Source organism: Gopherus flavomarginatus, chromosome 3, assembly GCF_025201925.1.
Source record: "Gopherus flavomarginatus isolate rGopFla2 chromosome 3, rGopFla2.mat.asm, whole genome shotgun sequence".
Classification (NCBI taxonomy): Eukaryota; Metazoa; Chordata; order Testudines; family Testudinidae; genus Gopherus; species Gopherus flavomarginatus.
In genome coordinates, this window is record NC_066619.1 from 64,290,271 (window position 1) to 64,314,014 (window position 23,744).

Genomic DNA, 23,744 nt, shown 5'->3' on the forward strand with positions numbered 1-23,744 from the left:
TCCTTTTGAATTCTAATCTTGTCCTCCAGAATATTTGCAACCCCTTCCAGCTTGGTGTCATCTGCAAATTTTATAAGCAAACACTTTACTGTCTTATCCAAGTCATTAAGGAAAATATTGAATAATACCAGACCCAGGATGGCCCCTTTAGGACTACAGTAGATATCCACTCCCAGTCTGACAATGAACCACTGATAACTACTCTTTGAGTATGATCATTCAGCCAATTTTGCACCCCATATAGTAATGTACTCTAGACCACATTTCCTTATTTTGCTTTTAAGAATGTCTTATGGGCTTCTGTCAAAAGCCTTACTAAAATCAAGATATAACACATCTTCTTCTTCTTCTTCCTCGCCACACTCCTACCCACATCCACTAGGCTGGTGACCTTGTCAAAGAAGGAAATTAGGTTAGTTTGACATGATTTTTTCTTGACAAATCAGTGCTAGCTATTCCTTATAATCCTGTTATCCTCCAGGTACTTATCAATTGATTGTTTAATAGTTTGTTTCACTATTTTTCCAAGTATTAAAGTTAGGCTGACTGATCTATAATTGCCTGGGTTCTCTTTATTCCTCTTTTTAAAGATAGGAACCATATTTTCCCTTCTCCAGTCTTCTGGGATTTCACCCATCCTCCAGAAGTTCTCAAAGATAATTGTTCCAAAATTGCTTCAGCAAGTTCTTTAAGAACACTTAGATGCCAACTTGAAAACATCTAACTTCTCTAAATATTTGTTAACTTGTTCTTTCCCTGTTTTGGCTTGAATTTAACTCTCCTCCCCCCACTCGTTGTTAATATTAATTGTGTTGACTATCTGGTCACCAGTATTTGTTTTAGTGAAGATTGAAGCAAAATAGGCATTAAACACCTCAGCTTTCTTAATGTCTTCCTTATTAGTTCTACAAGACTTATGCTTTCCTTCATCTTTTTCTTGATCTTAATATATTTAAAGACCCTTTTCTTATATGGATCTTACTGATTTCTGGAGAACCCACCGTCTGTGTTCTTGTTTGAACTGCACTCTTCCTCATAGTTCTCTGCATGGGTTTTGCTCATGGTGGCTGGTTAGTGTTAAGGTTTACTTTTCTGAAGGAGGGTACCCTTGTAGCAATCTAATAAAATATTTGACCAAATAGCAATTTATGATAGATAAAACTAATCTTATTAATAAAATAATATAAAGACCAGTCCTGCTCCAGTTAAAGAGAATTGCAAAACTACTATTAATTTCAACAGGATTTGGATCATAAAAATAGACAGTATTAGATTTAGAACTGGATATTATTTGAGTAAGTATAATTATGTTAACAAGCCCTTTCTAGTAGGGTAGGCCTCTGTACTAAGTAATTCAGAAAAAAAAATAAGTCTCTTTTCTGAAATGAATCAAACCTCTGAACCTTCAAGGTTTGTCCATCATTAATTAATCTCTACAACACATAATATAAATATACAAATAATTTTCAACTGTATTTGAAACTCTGAGACCAATACTGGGCCCTCACTTCATCTTTCTTGTGCTGCTCTTGAAAGCTCCCTTAATCTGACCCCTTCGGGTGGTGAAGGACCAACAGAGCAGCTCTGCCCCTAGTCTACCTCCTAGCAACTGGCAGAAAAGTTATACCTGAAAGGAAAGGGTTAGGGCATATGTATACCTCAGCAAAAAATGTGGCCACAAGCAAATCAATGAAGCCCATAGGCTGCTCTAACTTCCACTGGGGACTGGCTTGATCCTTGGCTGATCACACGGTTTGGGGCAAGGAAAGGTAGTGCAAAGAACAGAACCCTCTTCTGGTCTTGTACTGAGTATAGCTATGTTGAACCAGAAGGTTCTCATTCTATGTCAGTAGCAAAGAAGGGCCTTAGAGGCTACTAGGGCCAGCTTATCTGCATCATTATGCACCTAAATACCTTTCCTAATTAGTTGTAGCTAAATTATGCCCCATCATATTGTATGTATAGCTGGAGTTATTTTTTCCAAATGTGCATTACTTTACATTTATCCACATTAAATTTCATTTGCCATTTTGTTGCCCAGTCACTTAGTTTTGTGAGATCATGTTGAAGTTCTTCACGGTCTGCTCCCAGTTTAGTATTGTCTGCAAACTTTGCCACCTCACTGTTTACCCCTGTCTCCAGATCATTTATGAATAAGTTGAATAGGATTGGTCCTAGTACTGACTCTTGGGGAACACCACTCTCTCCATTCTGAAAATTTACATTTATTCCTACCCTTTGTTCCCTGTCTTTTAACCAGTTCAACTAATTTGCCCGGTACTGACGTTAGACTTACCGGTCTCTAATTGCTGAGATCATCTCTAGAGCCCTTTTTAAAGATTGGTGTTACATTAGCTAACTTCCAGTCATTGGGTACCGACGCCTATTTAAAGGACAGGTTACAAACCATAGTTCCGCAATTTCACATTTGAGTTCTTTCAGAACTCTTGAATGAATGCCATCTGGTCCCGGTGACTTGTTAATGTTAAGTTTATCAATTAATTCCAAAACCTCCTCTAATGACACTTCAGTCTGTGACAATTCCTCAGATTTGTCACCTACAAAGGACGGTTCAGGTTTGGGAATCTCCCTAACATCCTCAGTCATGAAGACTGAAGCAAAGAATTCATTTAGTTTCTCTGCAATGACTTTATCATCTTTAAGTTCTCCTTTTGTATCCCGATTGTCGAGAGGCTTCACTGGTTGTTCAGCAGGCTTCCTGCTTCTGATGTGCTTAAAAAACATTTTATTATCTTTTAAGTTTTTGGCTAACTGTTCTTCAGACTCCTTTTTGGCTCTTCTTATTACATTTGTACATTTAATTTGGCAGTGTTTATGCTCCTTTCTATTTACCTCGCTAGGATTTGACTTCCACTTTTAAAAAGATGCCATTTTATCTCTCACTGATTCTTTTACATGATTGTTAAGCCACAGTGGCTCTGTTTTAGTTCTTTTACTGTGTCTTTTAATTTGGGGTATACATTTAAGTTGGGCCTCTATTATGGTGTCTTTGAAACCTGTCCATGCAGATTGCATGCGTCTAGTCACTGTTTCTTTTAATTTCTGCTTAACTAACCTCCTCATTTTTGCATAGTTCCCCTTTCTGAAATTAAATGCCACAGCATTGGGCTGTTGAGGTGTTCTCCCCACCACAGGAATGTTAAACGTTATTACATTATGGTCACTTTTTCCAAGTGGTCCTGTTATAGTTACCTCTTGGACCTGCGCTCACTCAGGACTAAATCAAGAATTACCTCTCCCCTTGTGGGTTCCTGTACCAACTGCTCCAAGAAGGAGTTATGTAAAGTATTGAGAAATTTTGTCTCTGCATTTTGTCCTGAGGTGACATGTACCCAGTCAATATGGGGATAATTGAAATCCCCCACTATTATTGAGTTCTTTATTTTGATAGTCTCTCTAATCTCCCTTAGCATTTCATTGTCACTATCACTGTCCTGGTCAGGTGGTTGATAATAGATCCCTACTGTTATATTCTTATTAGAGCATGAAATTACTATCCATAGAGATTCTATGGAACATGTGGATTCATTTAAGATTTTTACTTCACTTGATTCTACATTTTCTTTCACATATAGTGCCACTCCCCACCACCCCTACCTCAGCACTACCTGTTCTGTCCTTCCGATATATTTTGTTCCCCGAAATGATTTTGTCCCATTGATCGTCCTCACTCCACCAGGTTTCTGTGATGCCTATTATATCAATATCCTCCTATCTGCTCTAGTTCACCCATCTTATTATTTAGACTTCTAGCATTTGTGTACAAGCACTTTAAAAACTTGTCATTGTTTATTTATCTGCCCTTTTCTGATGTGTCAGATTCTTTTTTATGTGAATGTTTCTCGTGTGATTTGGCCCATACTTTTTCCTGTTCCATCCTCTGCTCCTGACTAGAACCTAGAGAATTTCTATCAATAGGCTCTCCTCTAAGAGGAGCAGCAGCAATCGGCTTTCCCCCATCTCCTAGTTTAAAAACTGCTCTGTTTTAATGTTAAGTGCCAGCAGCCTGGATCCACTTTGGTTTTGGTGGAGCCCATCTTTACTGTATAGGCTGCCCCTATACCAAAACTTTCCCCAGTTCCTAATAAATCTAAACCCCTTCTCCCTATTACCATCCTCTCATCCACACATTGAGATTCTGAAGCTCTGCCTGCTTACCTGGCCCTGCTCATGGAACTGGAAGCATTTCTGAGAATGCCACCATAGACGTCCTGCATTTAAGTCTCTTTCCTAGCAGCCTAAATTTGGCCTCCAGGACATCTTTCCTACCCTTCCCTATGTCATTAGTACCTAGATGTACCACGACCACCAGCTCCTCCCAAGCATAACACATATCTAGATGCCTCGAGAGATCCTCTGCCTTTGTACCAGGCAGGCAGGTCAACATACGGTTCTCCTTCCCTGAGCCTTTCATCCTCCTTAACAGCGCTGGGGCTGTCTGACCGGAGATGGGACAAATCTACAGTGTTCCGGAAAGCCTCATCGACATACTGCTCTGCCTCCCTTAGCTCCTCCAATTCCACCACCCTGGCCTCAAAAGCCCGTACATGTTCTCTGAGGGCCAGGAGCTCCTTGCACCGTAGGCACACTACTTGCATCAGATAATTACGAGCTGGACTATAAGTAACATAAGCTGCTCACATTGTCATTATAAGCTACACTGAGACTGAAGCTGAGACAGCAGCTGCGGAAAACAACTCAAGTAGATATAGCTGCTCTAGAGGTGAGGGCTCTGGCTGAGGGTGTGGCCTCTGGAGTGGGGCTGGGGATGAGCGGTTTGGGGTGCAGGCTGCCCTGGACTCCCCTCAGCCATCTCTCGTTGCAGCAGCTCTGAGTCTGGGACTGGGGAGAGCTGCCTCTCTCCTCTTTTGCGACCCTTGATAGTCTGCTGTGTGGATGCAGAGCTTAGAGACCCAGCACTGTGCATAGAAGACCCACTTCCTGGGGTATTAGAACCCATGCAGTGTTCTCCTCCTCCTGCCATGTGGCTTTTGAGAAAGAAAGCACAGAGAGTAGCCAGTCAGAGACTGAAACTATCACAATAGCTGCAGACAGCAGTTCTAGCAGTGATCAAGTCATCAGACTGCTTTCTGCAATTTTAATTCTAAGCATACATTCCTCTGTGCTGATTGGCTGTTTGCTGCAAACCCCTTCTTCTCCTTCCCTCACTGACTGCCCATCCCCACCCTGCCCTTGTTTGTCCATCTAGCTAATCCCCTCCTAACATAACCCCGCTGAGTTGAAAGGATTTCAACAAGACAAAACCAAAAAATCACTAACATGACTTTTGCAGCCATTGTATTTTTAATTTCTGCTTGTTTTTCTGTCCTGTCTTTCTCCACCCTGTGCTTGTCTTCTCTAATTAGATTGTAAGTCCTTCAGGACAAGGACAGTCTCTTATGCTATGTCTATACCATGAGCTAGGGGTCTGATTCTCCTGCTTGTGTGCACATCCTCATGCTAACTCTTACCAGGCTGGCATGAGTATAAATAGCAGTGGAGCTGCAGTAGCACTGGCAGCAGAGGTATGGATGAAGCATGTCAAGTAAACTCATCTGAAATTGGTGTGCATGTACTCAGCACAGCTCAGCTGGGCTTCCACTGCCAGCACTCATGCTACCTCTACTACTTATACTCTCACTAACTCAATGAGTATGTTTACACAAGTAGGAGAATCATACCCCTAGCTCATAGTGCAGACATGCTCTTATTCCATGTTTGCACAGTTCTAACACAATGCAGGACCCTGTTCTCCGTTGGCCACTGGGCACTACCATAAGAAATACAATTAATATTAATTATAATCATTTCATCATTTTCTTATGTTGTGTATCTGTCTATCAGTCCCTTCTTTCCTGGTGACTGTTGTGATAACTCAAATCTCAGATGCAAAATTTAATCTCTCATCTCTAAATGATCACAGTTTACAAAGTAGCAGGGAAACGTACGAATGACAATTACATTTTGAAAAGCGTTAGCAGGTTTGTGAACTTTCATAAAGTGAGTTGAAACTACACTGAATTTTAACAAAAACGAGTTCCTCAACAATTTGAACAATGTCCAGTTTTGCTTCAACACCCAGAAACTTTCCCTCTAGTTCAGCGTATGAATCAATCAGGCTCCCAACATCTGCTTGTTGAATGCAATGTCTGTTTTAAGCAAGGGAACAGTGTTACTTTGACAGGGTCTCCAAAACCAGGAATACAAAGTGAATGCTAATCTGTTACAGGGTAGAAGGCTAACTCAAAAAACTGCTTAACAGTACTGTTCTTTTATATCCTTTTACCTCAATTTAAATTCACTTTGTAGTCAGGGCACATGAAAGACACTTTTGAAGCAGCTAAATGTGTGTAGATATTACAAAGATGGCATTTAGTGATTGCTGCCAAAAGATAAATAGATGGGGTGTTTCTTCCGTTAAACAAACAAAAATAAAATGGCTGTTTGATATTTGATTGTATTACTATTTAAAGGTGACCTATAAGGGAAAGAACACAGAATGTGTGCTGCCTTTTTTTTTTCTTTCAGTAAAGAGGAGGAAAAAATGGATGTGATTTAAGACATACATTTCTGCCTATTTTTTAACCTTAGGAGTGTCAGGAATGAAAAGTCTGCTTTTCTTTTTGTATGCTGGAGGAAACATTGTTGGGTCTAAGGTGTGTTTTCCTTGCAGAGATGAGGATATTGAATCTTTAAGGAAGACTTTTTTTCTCCCAAGTGTTTGAATTGTATGTACATTATTACAAACTGTTTTAAACAGTCTAAAAATAATTAATTTCCCATCTCTATTAATAAGGATGTCACTTCCAAGATTTTTGAGATGCCTCATCCCTACCAGTTCTCCCTTTGACCATCAAGCTTTCCAGGACAGAAACAGTTTGAGATTGTAATGCAAAACACAAGCAAGAAATAATCTGCCTACTCTCCAAAACCCAACAACAACAAAAACAATTTCACTTTTTTGTCATACATCCTAAAGAAAAGTACAAGCTCATTTTGTTTTTCCTTTGCATAAATGAAATAAAAACCCTTTAAACATAAATTCTTTGGTTAGTTGGTTGAAGATCTTAGATAAGACACAAGCAATTTTTTTTACAGTGAGCAGCATTACAAATTCAACCTTGCCACATGTAATAAATGTGGGACTGCAAAAACTCCTATTGCAAGTATAGGCAGAGACCTCATTTCCAGGGGCAGGAATGGTGAGTGTATAATGGTGCCCTTCATATGAGAGGATGATGCTAAAAATGTTGGGGTTTGTATAGTTTTTGCTTAAAAGTATTTGTTTCAGAATCTCTGTCAACAATGGGCTCCAGTCAACAAAGTACTTTACATCTTAGTTTAACTATTAATCCAACTAAACAAGTTCCCAATTGTGGGCTAGATTACCCCATACCTGCAGTAAAAAAAAACATAGCAGGGTCACTGGGGAGGAATTGTGGGACCTATCTCCCAACTATAAGGACCTCCTAGACCTAGCAGAAGCCCAGGACTACGTATGTGAAGGCCCTGTGTTTCTACAGCTCTTGGGCTTGGTTGTTCATCCTTTTGACAGTGTAGGTCCTTTAAGGTTTGCTATCAGGGAATCCTCTTTGTCCTGGCTGTTCCCTCCCACCCTTAAAGTGGGGTCCCTACCATCAAAGAAGCTTTGCTGAAAAAGATTATACAGACCAAGGCTGTATTTTTCTTTCTTCAAAAACTCTGGAGATAGCCTGGGGAAATGTACTTTTCTAGCTGTGGCCAAGCCCCTCATCCCCTGGTTTGTGCAATCCCCATACCTCTTCCCCTGTGTGTGTGGATTGCTGGACTGGTAGAAAAATCTCTGCAGGGAATGGTTCCACAAAGACTGGGGATACACACATACTTAGTATGCTCTCTGCATGTGTCTCTGGTGGCACAATGTCTCCTCCAATATAGTTCGGCCAGTGAATAAACATTGTACCAACCTATATTACAAACATTCTTTACAAATCATATTTTAGTCTTCACTCCCTACCCTATCTTAGAACATGGCTTAATAAACAAGCTTTTCCCCATCTACACTGGCAAAATACATTAGAAACTTGTTTAGATTAAATAGAGATCAGGCAGATTCTTTAAGCTAATTCCCAGTTTTATACAGGTGAGGCCAGGATGTTTTGTACTCTATCTGTGTTGAACAATTATTTAATTGGGAGAAAATAAATTCTGTAGCTGTGTTCCTTTTTCTTCCACTAAGATTTTTCTTCTGTATTTAGAGCATTGTTAATGCCAACAAATGTCGAAATTGCACATTAAATCGAAAAGATCCTAACCATCTTAAACAAGAAAACAGGCTGACAGCAATATCTTTAGTTTTGATTGCAACACTTATGTCTACGGAACATATCTTGCATGGGATAAGTGGAGTGCATGTTATAAAAGAATGAAGCCTTTCATAATAACTGGTTAGCAAGCAATCCAACATGTTTTGCATGGCTAAATCTTTTCAATCTTCACTTGAATAGTTCTGAAAATCACCAGGGACCATACCTGGTAAAGGCATAGTGAGAAAAATTCAAAGAGTATATGCTAGAATCCGAAGAGATCATAAAATGCACAAATCTTCAAAATCATCATATTAAGGATGAGAAATAAGGTGCGAATAGCAGTCACACTCTAATACGGCCACTACAGCACCTTTAACTCCTATCTTTTGTATCCAGCAATCATGGTAGCCATCATTCTCTCACAAGAGGCTACTGAGAGCTCAAATGCCACAATGCTTTAGCAAAACAAAGCTTATTGAATGGTTCATTGGTTCCTTAATTTCAGAGTCCATTTTATAGTTGCATGCTTAAGACTTGAGATATACATATTTGCAATGGACATACTCTGAAATCCAAGTGCATTTCCCACTCTTTCTTTCACAGGCTTCCGTTTTTAGTACTTACCTTCAAATCCCCTTCCCTCTCTTGGATTATTATTGGTCCTGGACACATCCTCGGAATTTACGACAGATATTGAAACCAATGCCATTCCCTAAATTAGTTAGCCAGAGTGGAATAGCTGTCTAAGCCCTGTCCCATCCTCAATACACCATGGAAGTCTGAGCATCATTTCCACAATACACTCAGGCTCAGCTGACTTCCAGAGGGAGGAGCCATATTTCCTATTATATAACCAGGCTTGAGGTCATCCCAACGCTGTTTCATGTATTTTATACTTTTCTAGTGATAGAGAAATAGTTGTCCTGATATATACAAATGATCTGGGGTAATTGTTGTGGTTAATATAAGTGGGGTACTTATTATTCTTAGTACAAATGGATGAGTGAAACTTATAAAAGGGATCTTTAGTATTGGAAGGAATATATCAAATTCTACAAAAGAACAGATTTACCTATACAGCAGTTGTACTTTCTCTCTGCCACAAATTCAGAGAAAGATCTGGGTGTTTTTTTACTCTACTCCATATATATTATAGATAATAGTGACTGTAGGCATGATTCTCAGATGGTGTAGCTCAGAGTATCTTAATTGAAGCCAATAAAGTGATGCTGATTTACACCAACTGAAGATATAGGCCCTTGTGTTCTGATCATACAAACTGCATGTCAGAGTAACTTAGAATTTCATGAAGATTGGGGGAGGGTCCCTTCCCCCATATCAAAAGTTCAAATTGTTTTAGTTAGGGACTCCTTGTCTTTAAGCTGTTTGTTCGTATTTCTTAGGGAATGCATCTCTCCAAGCTGGATGTTCTCTTTTAGGTTAAAATTGTGTTCTCAGGCTTAGCAGGAGATGGGAAGAATCTCTATCCTTATACTTTATCTATTTTGTCAAAAAACCCTATGATTCTAGAGTGGCTCAAGATAAATTGAATCACCTGTTTCTTAGGTTAGAAAAACTAATCATAAGACCATAAGAGCGGCCATACTGGGTTAGACCAAAGGTCCATCTAGCCCAGATGCCAGTCTTCTGACAGTGGCCAATGCCAGGTGCCCCAGAGGGAATGAACAGAACAGGGAATCATCAAGTGATCCATCCCGTTGCCCATTCCCAGCTTCTGGGAAACAGAGGCTAGGGACACCATCACTCCCCGACCTGGCTAATAGTCATTAATGGACTTATTGTCCGTGAACTTATCTAGTTCTTTTTTTAACTCTGTTGCAGTCACTGGATGATGTAAAGACATATTTTGAAAAGTGTAATACAGAATAAAGGGATATTTATTAGTACACTGTTTCCCCAGATTTTTCATCCTCTTGATCCCTCTGTAAGAGGAAAAAATCCTCTTGTGGATCAATTCCCCCTTGCAACACTCTATTATCTGGTTCGAGTTCTCAAAATATTTTAATTTGCAGTCTATCAAGAAAGGTTCCTTGTTCCTATGGTGGTACACGGTCCATAATTTCAGAACCATTACTAGTATCATTTGTAGTCTGACATAAATAAAGGGCTGGATAATTTTATGATGAATAATAACATTTAACGTTATGTAGAGTTAAACTAGGCAATCAGAATATCATGTTTTGAGATTACTGCATCTGCAGGAGTCCAGAAAATGTTCTGCTATGTGCAGGACTGAAAAAATCAATGAATGTGTTATGAGGGTTGGTTTATTTTTGTGTGTCATCATTCCTCTTGAAGTATCAGATATTGGCCACTGCCCGAGATAGGATAGTGGACTTGATAAGTTGATAGTCTGATTGTATAGAACAAATCCTATGTTCCTATAAAGGACTAAATATATTATATTGCTCTGTGCTTCTGTGTTATCCAAGTGCTGAGGAAATCCTCAAGAAGCCTGTTCAAATGTCTTTATGGCATTTTTGTGTTCCCAAAGCATTTACTAGAGCTATGGTGGAGTAAGGAAGTAGCCTTAAGTCTTAATTTAAGGCTCCAAATAAAATAGGACTGTACAACCCCTGGCTCTTATCATTTTGTCTGAGAAACCTGTTCTTAAATAATCGTGTTACTGACATCTTTTAAATTATTCTTACATTATTGCCTGTTACTAGTGGCACTTCAGTTAAAATAGATTTTGCATACCCAGTGGCTGCATCTATATCAATTTTGCAAGTGCATATTAGGTGTGCATATTTGAACATCTGGATACCTAGCTGCCTTCACCAACATTTCCAGAAAATGACCAGTGTTGTCCCATTGCTGAAAGACAGGTAGAAAGAATGGAGCAAAAACTATAATTAAAAGTATGGTACAGCACTGCCAGATTTCTTGCTAGACTGTGAAAATATTTCTGGTTCCTTCCACTACTGTTTGACTCACTTTCTATCTATAACTGAAATGAAGTTCTTTCTGCCTCTGGAAGAGCCAAATGTGAAGATTGACAGCATGGATTGAAAACTTGTTACCAACAGTAGGTGAGTGAGTAGAATCTATGAGTCTATGAGTCTATGAATGAGTGACAGGATTTTATAAAAACTCTGGGCTATCTGGCTTGGCTCATCAACTCTGTATTTACTAAAAATTGAGAAGGGGTCATAGTTTTGTTCTACTTATCTACACTTTATTATTCTGTCTGCTTCCTTGGAGCCATTTCTGGGAACTCTTCCAAACTTCTACCATCTGTGGATCTTAGCACGGTGCAAGAAAAAGAAGTTGATCTCTAATAGAGCTACAGTGAGCAGCCCAAGAGAGATTTATACTCTGACAAACAAGCCCCTACTAACTCACTTTGCTTGCTTGTTAGGGCTGTGATTAAGAGAGAGAGAGCCTGTCTCACTAAAAAATTGCAATTGCTCCAACTCAAGAAGCCAGCCAATAATGCTGCTGCAGCCATATGGTATCATTCAGAACATCAGCACCGCCACTGAACATGAAACAACCTTGACTTTTTTCCAGCAAGGGCTTACCAAGGCTTGAGTATCTTAAATCCCTGTTCACACTTCTTCACTGTGTTGCAAAGAGCTGTCAAAGGATTTTGAAAATAGGATTTTACATTTAATTTTTAGAACCATAACCACTCACAAAGAGAGAAGAATGATCATATTGGATCACGTTCTCCAGAGAACATAAGAGATAAGAAAACATGCTTTGAATATACCAAATGTAAACTGGTGGCATCAGGACTGATACTGTGTGTTTAACATCATATGTTGTGGTGGAATAAACATATCAGTTCAGAAATCCCTCTTGCTAGTACTCTTTGTAAAAAAACCACATTTCAAAGGGTTTCAGTATGAATGAGCACTGATTATTTTGTCTTGCCCTTTCTTGTCATCCAACCTTCCTGTGACAGATTCTGCTAAGGAGAATGAGCCAACCCAGATCCACCTGGGAATAGTTAATTGCCTAAGTATCGAGGCCACAGTTAATTAGGTAAGGAGTACCTGAGCCTTATAAGAGGTTATGAGGGCTCACAGAGGGAACAAAACACACAGAGAGAAAGTTCCTATGGAGAGGACTTCTCTGGGAATTTGGTGAGGAACCTCACCAGGAAGAGTGCTCCTAGCAGAAAGCAGCTCAAAAAGGGAGGAGCTGTGAATGCCAAGCCTCAGCAAAACCTGGTCCCAACAGATACGAACTCATAGCTGCAGGAATCAGGGCAATTCTTCTCTGGAGCAGCTTATAATTCCACCAATGAGATCAAATAAAAGTTGACACTAAAGACAAAAGCTGCATTTTCTACCTTTGTTGTTTTTTCTTTCCTCTTCTTTGTGTGTTTTGTATTGTCTCTAGAAACAGGACCAGACTTTAAGAACAGATCCAGCCCGACTCAACTAACTTTCCACTTTTATTCTCCAAAGAGGACAGTTATCTTAATCTTTAATGTCATCTAAAAGACTCAAACAAGGAATTTTTCCTTCTACAGACTCTCGACAGCTACAGGGAAAGGAAACAAGGGATGTTGTTAAAATCAGAAAGCCTTATTTTACATTTCAAATGCTTTAAATTTTATTTTTCTTTTTTCTGTATCTTTAATAAAAGGTTATAAAGGGTTTGTAATGGTATGTTTGGCCTGGTACGAACGAGACTGAGGTCTCTGTACAAAACCCTGAACCTTGTTTAAGGTTAACCTTAATGATGCAGGCAGTGTTGTAGTGGTGTTGGTACCAGGGTGAGACCAGGTGGATGAGGTAATATATTTTATTGGAGCCAACTGGTGTTGATGAGAGAGTCAAGCTTACACAGGACTCTTCTTCATATCTGGGAAACATTCTCAGTGTCACAGCCAAATACAAGGTGGAACTGATTGTTTAAAGTTGCACAGTTACGGGATCAAGTCAACAGCTTTGACTCCATTTATTCCATCTAAATTAATACAACAGAACTTAGTACTGGAGCCTTTGTTCAGCTCCCTTCTGCAATTGCCTGCAAACAGTGCTCAGTTTGCCATAGGATCAGAGGCTTTCCTGAAAGGGGTGAAGAATGAGCAATTTGCTCTTTGTTGGCATTTTGACATTCATGATGGACAGGGTGCTAGTCTCACATAGGAATGCTAAACCAGTTGCCCAGTACCAATTCACTGTGCTATTTTATGAAGGACTGACTTTAATTAGCCTGACTATAGTATACAGCATATAATGACTATAGCATAAAGCCATTTAGAAATGGTACTGCCATCTTGGCAGTAGGACTCAGCATAGACCCCTAAAGATTCTAGCAATCAGGAAACTCAGGCAAACTGGTTTCTCTGAGTCAGGAAGGTGACGAAGGGGCACTAATCTCAGGAATTTGTTGAGGGACTAGTTAAGTGGTATTTTTATTCATAGGTTCATATTCTTTGTTCCCATCTGAGTTTGGGGAATTGTGGTGATGCAGTGGCCATGTATTCCACAGTCACATAGAGGATCACAGTAGGATATTGATAGTTATGCTGACACTGTGTGTAGAAACCATGAGGAGTCCTTGTGGCACCTTAGATATTAACAAAATTTGTTAGGGTACGTCTACACTACCCGCCGGATCGGCAAGTAGCGATCGATCTATTGGGGATCTATCAATATATCAAGGATCGAATTATCGCGTGTAGTATAGATGCGATAAATTGATCCACAATCACTCTCCCGTCGAATGCTGAACTCCAGCTTGGCGAGAGGTGGAAGCAAAGTTGATGGGGGAGCCATGGCCATCAATCCAGCGCTGTGAGGACGTGAAGTAAGTAATTTGAATTCGATCTAAGATATGTCAACTTCAGCTATGCTATTCTCACAGCTGAAGTTGCATATTTTAGATCGATTCTCTGCCCCCTTATCCCCCACCCAGTGTAGACCAGGCCTTAATCTCTAAGATGCCGCAAGGATTCCTCATTGTTTTTGCTGATACAGATTAACACAGCTGCCACTCCGAAAACTGTGTATAGAATATGCTGTGGGACTAGCACACACTGAAGTCTTTTCCCCAGGGTTGACAGGTTTATTTAGTCAGCAGGAATAGGAAAGAATATATGGCTTAATTTGATGATTCATGTTAAGAAGGAGCTCTGGCTACTGAGGAACAGTTCCTATGTGCTCTCCTAGCATTACTTGACTTGTTCACTCAACAAATTCTGATTTGTTTTGGAAGGATAGAAAGATTAGAGGGCAGATGATCAGGAGGCAGTAAAGTAATTGCCTGTTGTTTAAACAGATTTAGCTTACCCAGCAGGGTTTTGAAGAGTGGTCAGCGAATTGCTGCTGTTCCTGTGCGGGGAGTCGGTTGCTGAGGTTTCCTTTCCTTTCAATTTCACACAAATCTTAGAACAGGTGTGCTAAAAGTGGTGATTGGAGGATATAGGGGATGGGAAGAAATATCACACACAGCTTATTATTATTTATTGTAGTGTCTAAGGCCCCAGGTAGGATTGTGGACACATTGTACTGGGCACTGCACACACAAATAAAAGCAGCCTATGCCCCAGAGAGCTTACAATCTAAAAATCATATATAGGCCTGGGAAAACAAGCTGTTCACCACAATGGAATGGTTTATATGCTATATAACCTATATATATATATATAAAACTATAACTTATATACTTGGTTTGGATAATTGAGATTCCTTCTTTTTAAGGGCCAGGGAAAATGATGAGTTCCCAGACTTTTAGATTACATACTTTTGTAGCCTATTAGCTTCCACAAAGCACTGCAGTTTGAGTTATTGCATTTCAATAGAAGTTGTGACTATTAAACATAGAAACATAGTGATTGCTGTGTTGTGTGTTCTTTCCATGTCATCCAGAATGGCATCAACAACAGAAATATGAAAAGTAGAAACTTGCTTTTGGCTTTTATATATTTGAGTTTTTGAACCAGAGGTTCAGAACTGGTCTCCAGTTTTAGATTTCCTGACAGTCAAATACAATAGCAATTTTCTAGGTTCATATAATTGCAGGCAAAAATTATCCCATTTAGTCAGTTATCTAATGAAACCCATTATTTAAACCACTCATATTTGTAGGGTTTCCAGATTTTTTTTATTCTTTATTTTTATATGATACCTTTTGAAAATTCATCATTTTTTCTTTACATTTTTTTGAATGACAGTCATTGACTTTTTTTCCTGTGCTGCTAATGGAACAATTAAATCAAGAGCACATTTGTCATCCCAAATGCCAGAGCTGGGCAAATGTGAAATAGGAGTGATTAGATAATTGCCTCCAAGTTCCAACAATTTTATATTTCTAAGTGTCAGATTTTTAAAACTGCCTTTTTAATTACCTCTGCGTCCAGTGTGTGAGGAAAAGAGTCTTTGTGAGAAATAAATGGTGGCACCTTTATTTATCTTTTAAATAGCAAAGATCCATTTTTTCTGCTACAGAAAGAAAGAGAAAACACACACATACGATTTTTATAACCTTATCTAAATTCACCTTAAATATGAACTTCACTCTATTTAACTGTTTAATCTGAGGGTATCTCTTTAAAATCATACACATTTCACTACTAACATGTTTGAAAGATTTTTTTGTTTTGTGTTTCCCTTGGTTTGGTCAATGGGACCTGATTTTCAGTTCCCAGGTAGGTGCAAGTTTGCCCATGCTCAACCAGTTTGGACATACACTTAGGCATGCAAGCAAAAATTGCATGACTAGATTTGCGCATACATAGATTGAACTGTACACATCCCCAATTTGTATGCCACATCCGCTTATCCACATCTAGCCAAGGATTTAAAACTAGGCTCTCAAATTAGACTAGTCAGTTTTACTTGTTTATGTGGCAGTCAATCTGGCTCTTATGCAGTAAGACACAGCTGCAATCTTCGGGTTGCAAGATACTGCAGGAGAATATTAATTTAAAAAACTGTTTTCATGGGATTATTTTTAGCTAATGAAAGATTTTTATTGATCTTCAGTTTTTGTAGAATAAAATCTAAAATTTCCAAAATCTAAATTTGTGCTCATTTCTAACCTGGTAATGTTCCATGAACTATAAACTTCTCACAGGTCCCCAATTATTTAAGATCACTTAAATAAACAAAGATGGTTTCCATCCCTTTTCCCTATCACACATACTAGTTTACTTAGTATAGGATACTAATTTCACCTTTTGTGGTCTTATTTTGTAAATTAAAAGCTCCTGATGGAATAATCCACTATCTTATTGTGAGCTTGCTACTGTAAATTCTTAGCTATTTGGGACCATGTGATGAGGTGTCCACCCCACATAATACCTGAAGGGCTTAAGGTGACTAGTTGGGCCAATTAACTTCCCAGGATGCACCTGGAGGAGGATCCAGGGAGCATGGATTAATTAGATGAGAATCAGCTGGATGGGAACAGGAGGGACCTGTATAAAGCCCAGGAGCTGAGAACATTTAGGGGCTGCAGAGAAGTAGTCTGTTATTACTCTTTAGGCAAAGAGAGGTGTGTTTGGGGCTGGGGCCATGGCATGGGGGGAGGGAATTCAGCATAGATTTTAGGGCCTAGGAGTGTGCCTGAGAAGCCAGATGCTAACCAGATCCAGTGGCCTTGGAAGTACATGGGGTCCAAAGGTTGAGTCCAATACACAAGGGAAATTCATCCAGGGCTATGGTAATTATACATGCCAAGTTATGGTAGGGCTTGTTATGTTATGTGGTGTTTTGTGTGACACACTTTGTGCTGTATTTCCAAAAAGAAATCACAATATTTAAAGTATACCCCCCACTTGCTATATGTATCAAAATATCCTGAAATTTCTTTTTGGAACAGTTATATGCTTTGGAAGACTCCCACTCCACCCCAGTGACAGTTAATGTAAGTTTTAGACACCATATCTTCTGTTCTTTGGACACATATTTTCTATCCACTTGTCAGTGTCTCTGTGACATTTGGTTGAAAAACTTTTCATCATAATAGATTTTTATGCTCTTCTGAAACCTGACATAGAGGTGCTTCTGCTGACGGATGATTCAATGGTTAAGTGAATAAGCCCCTGATGATTTTGCAAGAGATAGGGTTTGCCAATTCAAATATTCAAGCTAAGCCCAATCAGTGACTCCAGGTCATCTTTTATTGCAGTTCCAGAACAGTTCATTTTTAGGGATTTTGAGTGTGTATATGAACAGTTGCAGCAAGTCACTCAGTGACTCATGCATATAATGAATTTTGATGTATTTGTTGAGCTAGAAGCTTCTAATCATTAATTATGAATATACAAAAATTCCTAAATTGGAAACTTTTTTAAACAAAGGGCATCTGTTGTGATTACATTCCAATCCTTCATGTACCCTTACGTATTAGTAGAGGGAAGGATTTACACATTATGTTAATTCCTTCTGAGACATGTTCAAGTCCAATATGAAGCATTCAATTTAGAGTAATGAAGATCAGCTGGGATTACCAGTTAAATTTTAGCTAAGAAAATGTCCATAAATAGGTTTTGTATAGGGGGCTAAGATTTTCAAATTTAACTAGTGATCTGGGTTGAGGTGCATCAGTTATTTGGTGCTGAACCTAACGGTCCAGCTGTGTGCTAAAAAAATTCAAAATTTGCCACTCTGGGTTGGCTGGGGATGGGGGCTGGCTGATGGGGAGACGGTCTGGCAGCCTGCTGGAGCATTCCTGCCAATAGGGGGCTGGTGAGTGCTGCAGAGGGGCAGGGTGCAGCCGATTTGGTCTTTGGGCAGGTTTTTTTGGGGATGCTCTTGGCAGTGAGGATGTAGGGGGCATTGGGAACTAGAGGCTTGCTGGGGTGCTGCAGCACCCCCAGGTTTTAGGTGGGGCTCTGTTCTTGGCCCTGTGCCTCAGGTCCTGGCTGCCCGCTTGGTGTGATGGGATACAGGTCCCAGCTGCTGGCTGCCTACCCCCATGCGGTGAGTCCTGGGTCTGGCTGCTGGCATCCATGCATCAGGGTCCCGGGGTGTGGGGTCCAGCACCACACTGCGGGATCAGACCATGCTGCAGGGTCCTAGGTCCAGCTGCCGGGTGCCACACTGCAGGATCCGGGGTCTGGCTGCCAGACCTGTGGTCAGGGCTCCACTCCTGGCCCCACTCTGTGGCGAGGTCTCTGGGTGGGTGGCACTGGGTATAGGGGACTGTGTCGGGTTTTTATGGGAGAGGGAGGAGGTGCTGTGGTTCTCAACTAGCGGCCCATGTAACACATTGTGGGCTGCATAAATAGGTTGAGAACCACTGCTATAAACTGCCTAAATACATAATCCTTGAAGTAGTTTATGCTTATGAGGATTATTCTTTTAATACCTCTTGGCAGCTCATCATTTCAAAGTGAAGAAGTCAACTGCTATCTGGTTTCCCCCTTACTTTACTGGTCCTGACAAGTAAAAGAAAAAGACATGGAACCTATTCGCATGAATGAGTCATCTTTGAAAACTGCTTTTAGTTTCAAACCCTATTGAAAAATGAACAAATCCACTCCACAGTGTCATACATAAACCACTCTTTATGCTAAAGTAGCTGCTCAACTGTTTCATTATGGGGAAAAATGATTCTAGATGGAAATGAAGCAAACGTTTTCTTTAACGTTGGTTTCTAAACCTGATTTAACCTCCAGGGGTTTTTCTCCAAGCTCTCTATAGTAGCAGCATCACAGTATCAATGCTATAGTTATGGTTGAGGGAGCATTTTCATTACATGTCCTTGTTCTCAGGCCTTTACAACTTTCATTTAAAAAAAAATCCTTTGAGTTGAAATCTCTCATGTTTGTTTTCAACCCATAGAGTTATAAAAATACATACAGAGTGCTATCGTTATGTTTGGTTATATTGGCGAGTAACCAGCAGAAAGAAAATACTTTCATGCTTGGATAAAACAATTCTTTTCCCTACTTACCACCCCCAAAAAACACACCTTCTTCTCTTTAATACATTTTTCACCTTGAAATGGTTCAACTTTAAATCTGCACAAGTGTGCACAGAACTGTGGACACACTAAAGTTGAAAATTATTGGTTACAAAATGAAAAGGTTATGAATGAATTGAAATAGCCTTGTGTTCATGCACAGTGAATTATTGTGCTGACTGTTTTAAATGTGCGCAGATGGTGAAATTCACCTATAAGCACAAGATCTGTGCCAGACCTCCTCTCTGTGGTACCTCTGGGCAGAGGGGATCATAGGCAGGGTTGTGGCATAAGGGAAATGTGATGGGGTGTCCTGCCCATAAAGCAGTAGTGTCTAGTGGACAGCCCTCTTGACCAGATGGCATGTCCCTTTAAGGATTTTGAAAGGCCCAGTAAAGATATACAAGAACCTAAGGAGGGCTAGGTATAGAGAAGAAATAAATAGTCCCAGGAATAAGTAGTGGTTAGGAGAAAGATAGGTGTTATTTCTTTAAAGGTGTGGGAGCAGGAACAGGGCAGAGTGAGTAACTCAAGGCTCCCCTTTCCCCCAACCAAACGGGATAAACTGAGAGGAAGAAGCCAGCATAAAGGCAGCTGCAGGGAAGGAAAATACTGATAGGAAAAGGTTGCTGAACCCTCTAGCTTGGAAGGCTTATTGGAAAGGGTGTTCAGCTGAGGGAACTGGTACAAGCCTTGCAGCTGACTATTCTAAGGCACAAAGCCTGAGAGACAAACCCCAGCTCCAGGAAGAGGGCTGAGGGAAAACTGCTGGCTGAAGGAGGAAGATATTGCTTGGGAGTGTTTGTCCCAGGCCCAGAGGGAGGACAGAGGTGAGTTTCTGTTTAGATGAAGGAGATACTGGCTGTTTTTAAAAGTGAGAGACAGATACAGGTTATATAGCCTAGCTGTTGCAAAGAAGGGGGGTGGTCTGAGAGGAAAACACCCCTTCAGAACTGCCTAAGAGAAGCTGTGAGGAACCAAAGATCCAGGCAGGGGTAGCAGAGTCCAGAGGGCTGATGAAGTTGTCAGGTGAAGGTAGGAGCAGCTTAGGTGAGCGTGTGTGTGTGTGAGGGGAATGGAAGAAACAGTCCTTAGCTGCCAAAAACAGGGTCCCTGGGCTGGAACCCAGAAGTCAGGATGGCTGTGGATTCCCCTACCCTCCCCCATACCAAGAGGGAAGATACAAGCACCAGAAGTGGAAGAAGCTGAGAACTTCAAGCTCCAGATAGAGTTTGAAGGCTGGGTTTAAAGGGACACTGGAGTTTGGGGTTTGTTTGTTTGTTTGTTTGTTTATTTTAGACTTCTGTGTTAACCCCAAAAGGGTAATGAACTGACAGAGACCCTAGTTGGAGGGCTAGGCCAGAGAAAACAAGAGGTCATTGTACAGCCAGAATGGCTAAAGGGGGCACTAAACTGGTGGGTGATGGGGGGCAGAAACCGAGTAGTACCGCACCAGAGCTGGAAATGAGAGGATTCTCTACAAGGAATATCTGAATGCTGATGAGGTAGTCCCTGCACCACTACTGAATATGCCAGAGTGCACTGGGAACAGGATATTGGCTAATGGTGAGGTGGAGGGTAGAAAGCCTGGCATAAATGGGAGTGAAGTATTAGTGGCCTCTATTTCCATCGGCTGGAGTAGTGGTCATGGAGGGAAACTGCAAGGCTGGACTGCAGCTGCTTACTTCCCTCTAAGCCTGGGTATGGTAATAGAAATCATCAGAATAAGGGTGAAAGGTAGGAATGAAAAGAACAGGTGAAAGAATTGAAGGAAGCCGGAGGTACAATAAATGACAGCCACATGAAGGTTTAGAGAAGAGAGAAGTAGGATAGCTTTCACTTCCAAGCAGAATTAGGAGGAGGCAGCTGGGGGCTGCTAGAACTGATGAGGGTGAAAGAAGGAGTAACTAGGATATGAATAATGTTGCTTAGAGCAGATGCAGAGGGTAATAGTAAAGTGGAGAGGATTGTGCTCATATGCATAGAAATCCCAGCATGGTGTTCTGCTCAATACTGCAGCTAGTTCAAATGTTTAAACGATTTCTCGCTGTAACGAGACACTTCCCAAACAGTTGAGAATCTAAATGAGTGGTGTCCAGATTTTCAATTTGAGAACCAAACATCAAGGGGTCACAATCAGTACTTTGAGGCAAATTCTCTGCCTTGTTTCCACTCTTCTTCTGCAAAGAGAACAGAAACTATATTTTTAAACCCTCTTCAGAGACATCAGAGCGTGCTGAGCTGGCAGAGCTGGTGAAAGGCATATGTCAGGTGTGGGGAGAGCAAGTGTTTGGAGTGTGTTGTGTTCTATTTATTACCAATGGCACATGGCTCCTGGGGATCATGAGCAGCCTGAAGGCTGCTCTAATCTGGGATAGTGCAGAAATTCAGGAAGCTGTAACTCATTGGTTCTCATTAAAGCTGGTCCAAAAATTTCAGTGAAACATTTTCCTGTAATAAAATAACATTAATCCTTGCATTTGCCTGAGCCACTGTAGTGCATCATGGCGCTTGTAGTTCCTGGTCCCTCATTCCCTCCATAGGCTGGTCTGATACACAGAACGAAAAGCCAAAATGAAATGTTTTCATTCAGGAATGTCAACGTTTCCCTTTTGATAGAAAATGTCAAAACATTTGCATGTTTCTAAATTGAAGGTTTTTGGTTTTTTAACTTTTTTTTCATTTCATGGAAACATTTGATATTTTGACTTTTTTGTGGTTATTTGGGATGAAAACAAATGTTGAAATATCAGAGATTCTCATGGGACAAAACTTCCATGTTTTGATCAGTTCTACTTAGCTTCTTCCCTGTTCCCTGTCTCCTGGGCTGCCTGAGTGACTGCATAGGTAAGGGTAACTATCCTTTGCTAGGTGCGCCTCTGGGCTCAGCCTATCCTGGTCTCCTTAGGATTCCGACAACTTGGTAGGGAACCCTCTAAAGTTCTTTCCATAATGACAGGGCTGGTTCAAACACTCCAGCTTAAAAATTGCCTAGCAACAATCAGAGAATACGTTTTCTAGTTGGTAAACAAGTGCTACTTTCTTCTTACTACAGCCATTCTCAAGGGCACAGGTTTGACACCACTGATTTAAATAGCCTCAAGGAAATAGTTTTAATGGAGGAAGGCAAAAATCTAGTAATTCTCTGCTTTCTCGAGGTGTTTACTACAGTAATTTGTGCCATTATATACAAGTGCATTTTTAAAGAGCTCATTTTAGTGAGTTCAGATGGTCTGGAAATTATATTGTTAGCTTATTTAAGGGAATGTGTATAGAGGCCTGATGTATCATTTCTTCTCCAGTAAAGGGGCAGACTAAATTAGTTCTTTACCATTTAAAACATTTTTTTTGTATACAAAAAATAAACCCAAATGTAGAGCTGTCTGAAAATCCTCTGATGGAACATTTTTCTGTTGGAGAAAGCTGATTCACCAAAATTGAAACTTTTTGTGGAGACTTTTTTGTGAAATTGTGATCAACCCCAGGCAGGTTCCATAGGTTTCCATCCAAAATCTGCCTGGTTTCCAGCTAGCATACTTGCCTGGATGCTTGGCAGCCTGGACTCCTAGGCTCCCTGCTCTGACAGCTCACCTGGCAGGCAGATGGGGAGCTCAAAGCTTGGCAACCCTAAGCTCCCAGACTGTCAGCTCCCCTGCAGAGCTCCTGGTGAACTGCTGCAGAAGGTGGCTTTCAAGGCATCCAGGTTAATTCCTCCACCAGGCAGGCTCAGAGGAAGCTGGAAGCCCTGGGAGTACCAGCTCCTAAGCTTCCAGGCTCATAGCCACTCAGCAACCTGGACTTCCAGAGTCTGCAGATCTGGGGAAATCTATGAGGGCTCCATTCCCTTTCACTTAAAATTCTGAAATTGTGTGTGGGGTGCGTGTGTGCGTGCATGTGGGTTTGGTCCAAATCAGTATGAAATGTCAATGAACTTTTCTACAAATAGCTCTACTTGTATGTTGTTTTAGAGACACTTCCACTCTGTCAAAATACAGTTCAATTATTTATCAGAGGGTGACATTTAAGTGTGTACCTAAGATATATGGGACTTTTTTAATGTATTTGTGCTGTCAACATACTTTGATTTAGTGAATGCCAGAGTGACTTTTTAAATCTTCTTATACCAATATTAGTTTCTCCACATCTGTCTCTATCTCAGTAGAGACAATAGATTTCAATGTTTCAACCATGTTTTTCTCGATACATTTCCCCAGACATTAGCTAGACAAAGCAAAAGCGCCTATCTATCCTTATGGAACTGTGGAAAGTGTGAATGAGGAGTAAATAGGACACAGTAGAATGTTCTCACTTAAAGGCAACACAAAAACAGAACAAAGAGCTAAAATTCAAAAACTGCAGTGTTCTGAGGGTAAGTCAGATTGACTTTGCACAGTGAATCTTCAAACTGATCTGACCTTTGAAAAATTCAGCTGTCTCCCACCCACAGCTTGGACTGTTATTAACAGCAAATAAAGCTGCAGAAGGAGCATGAAGCAATGCTGAAACATGGAGAGAAACTCTGTAGGCAATATTTATAAATCA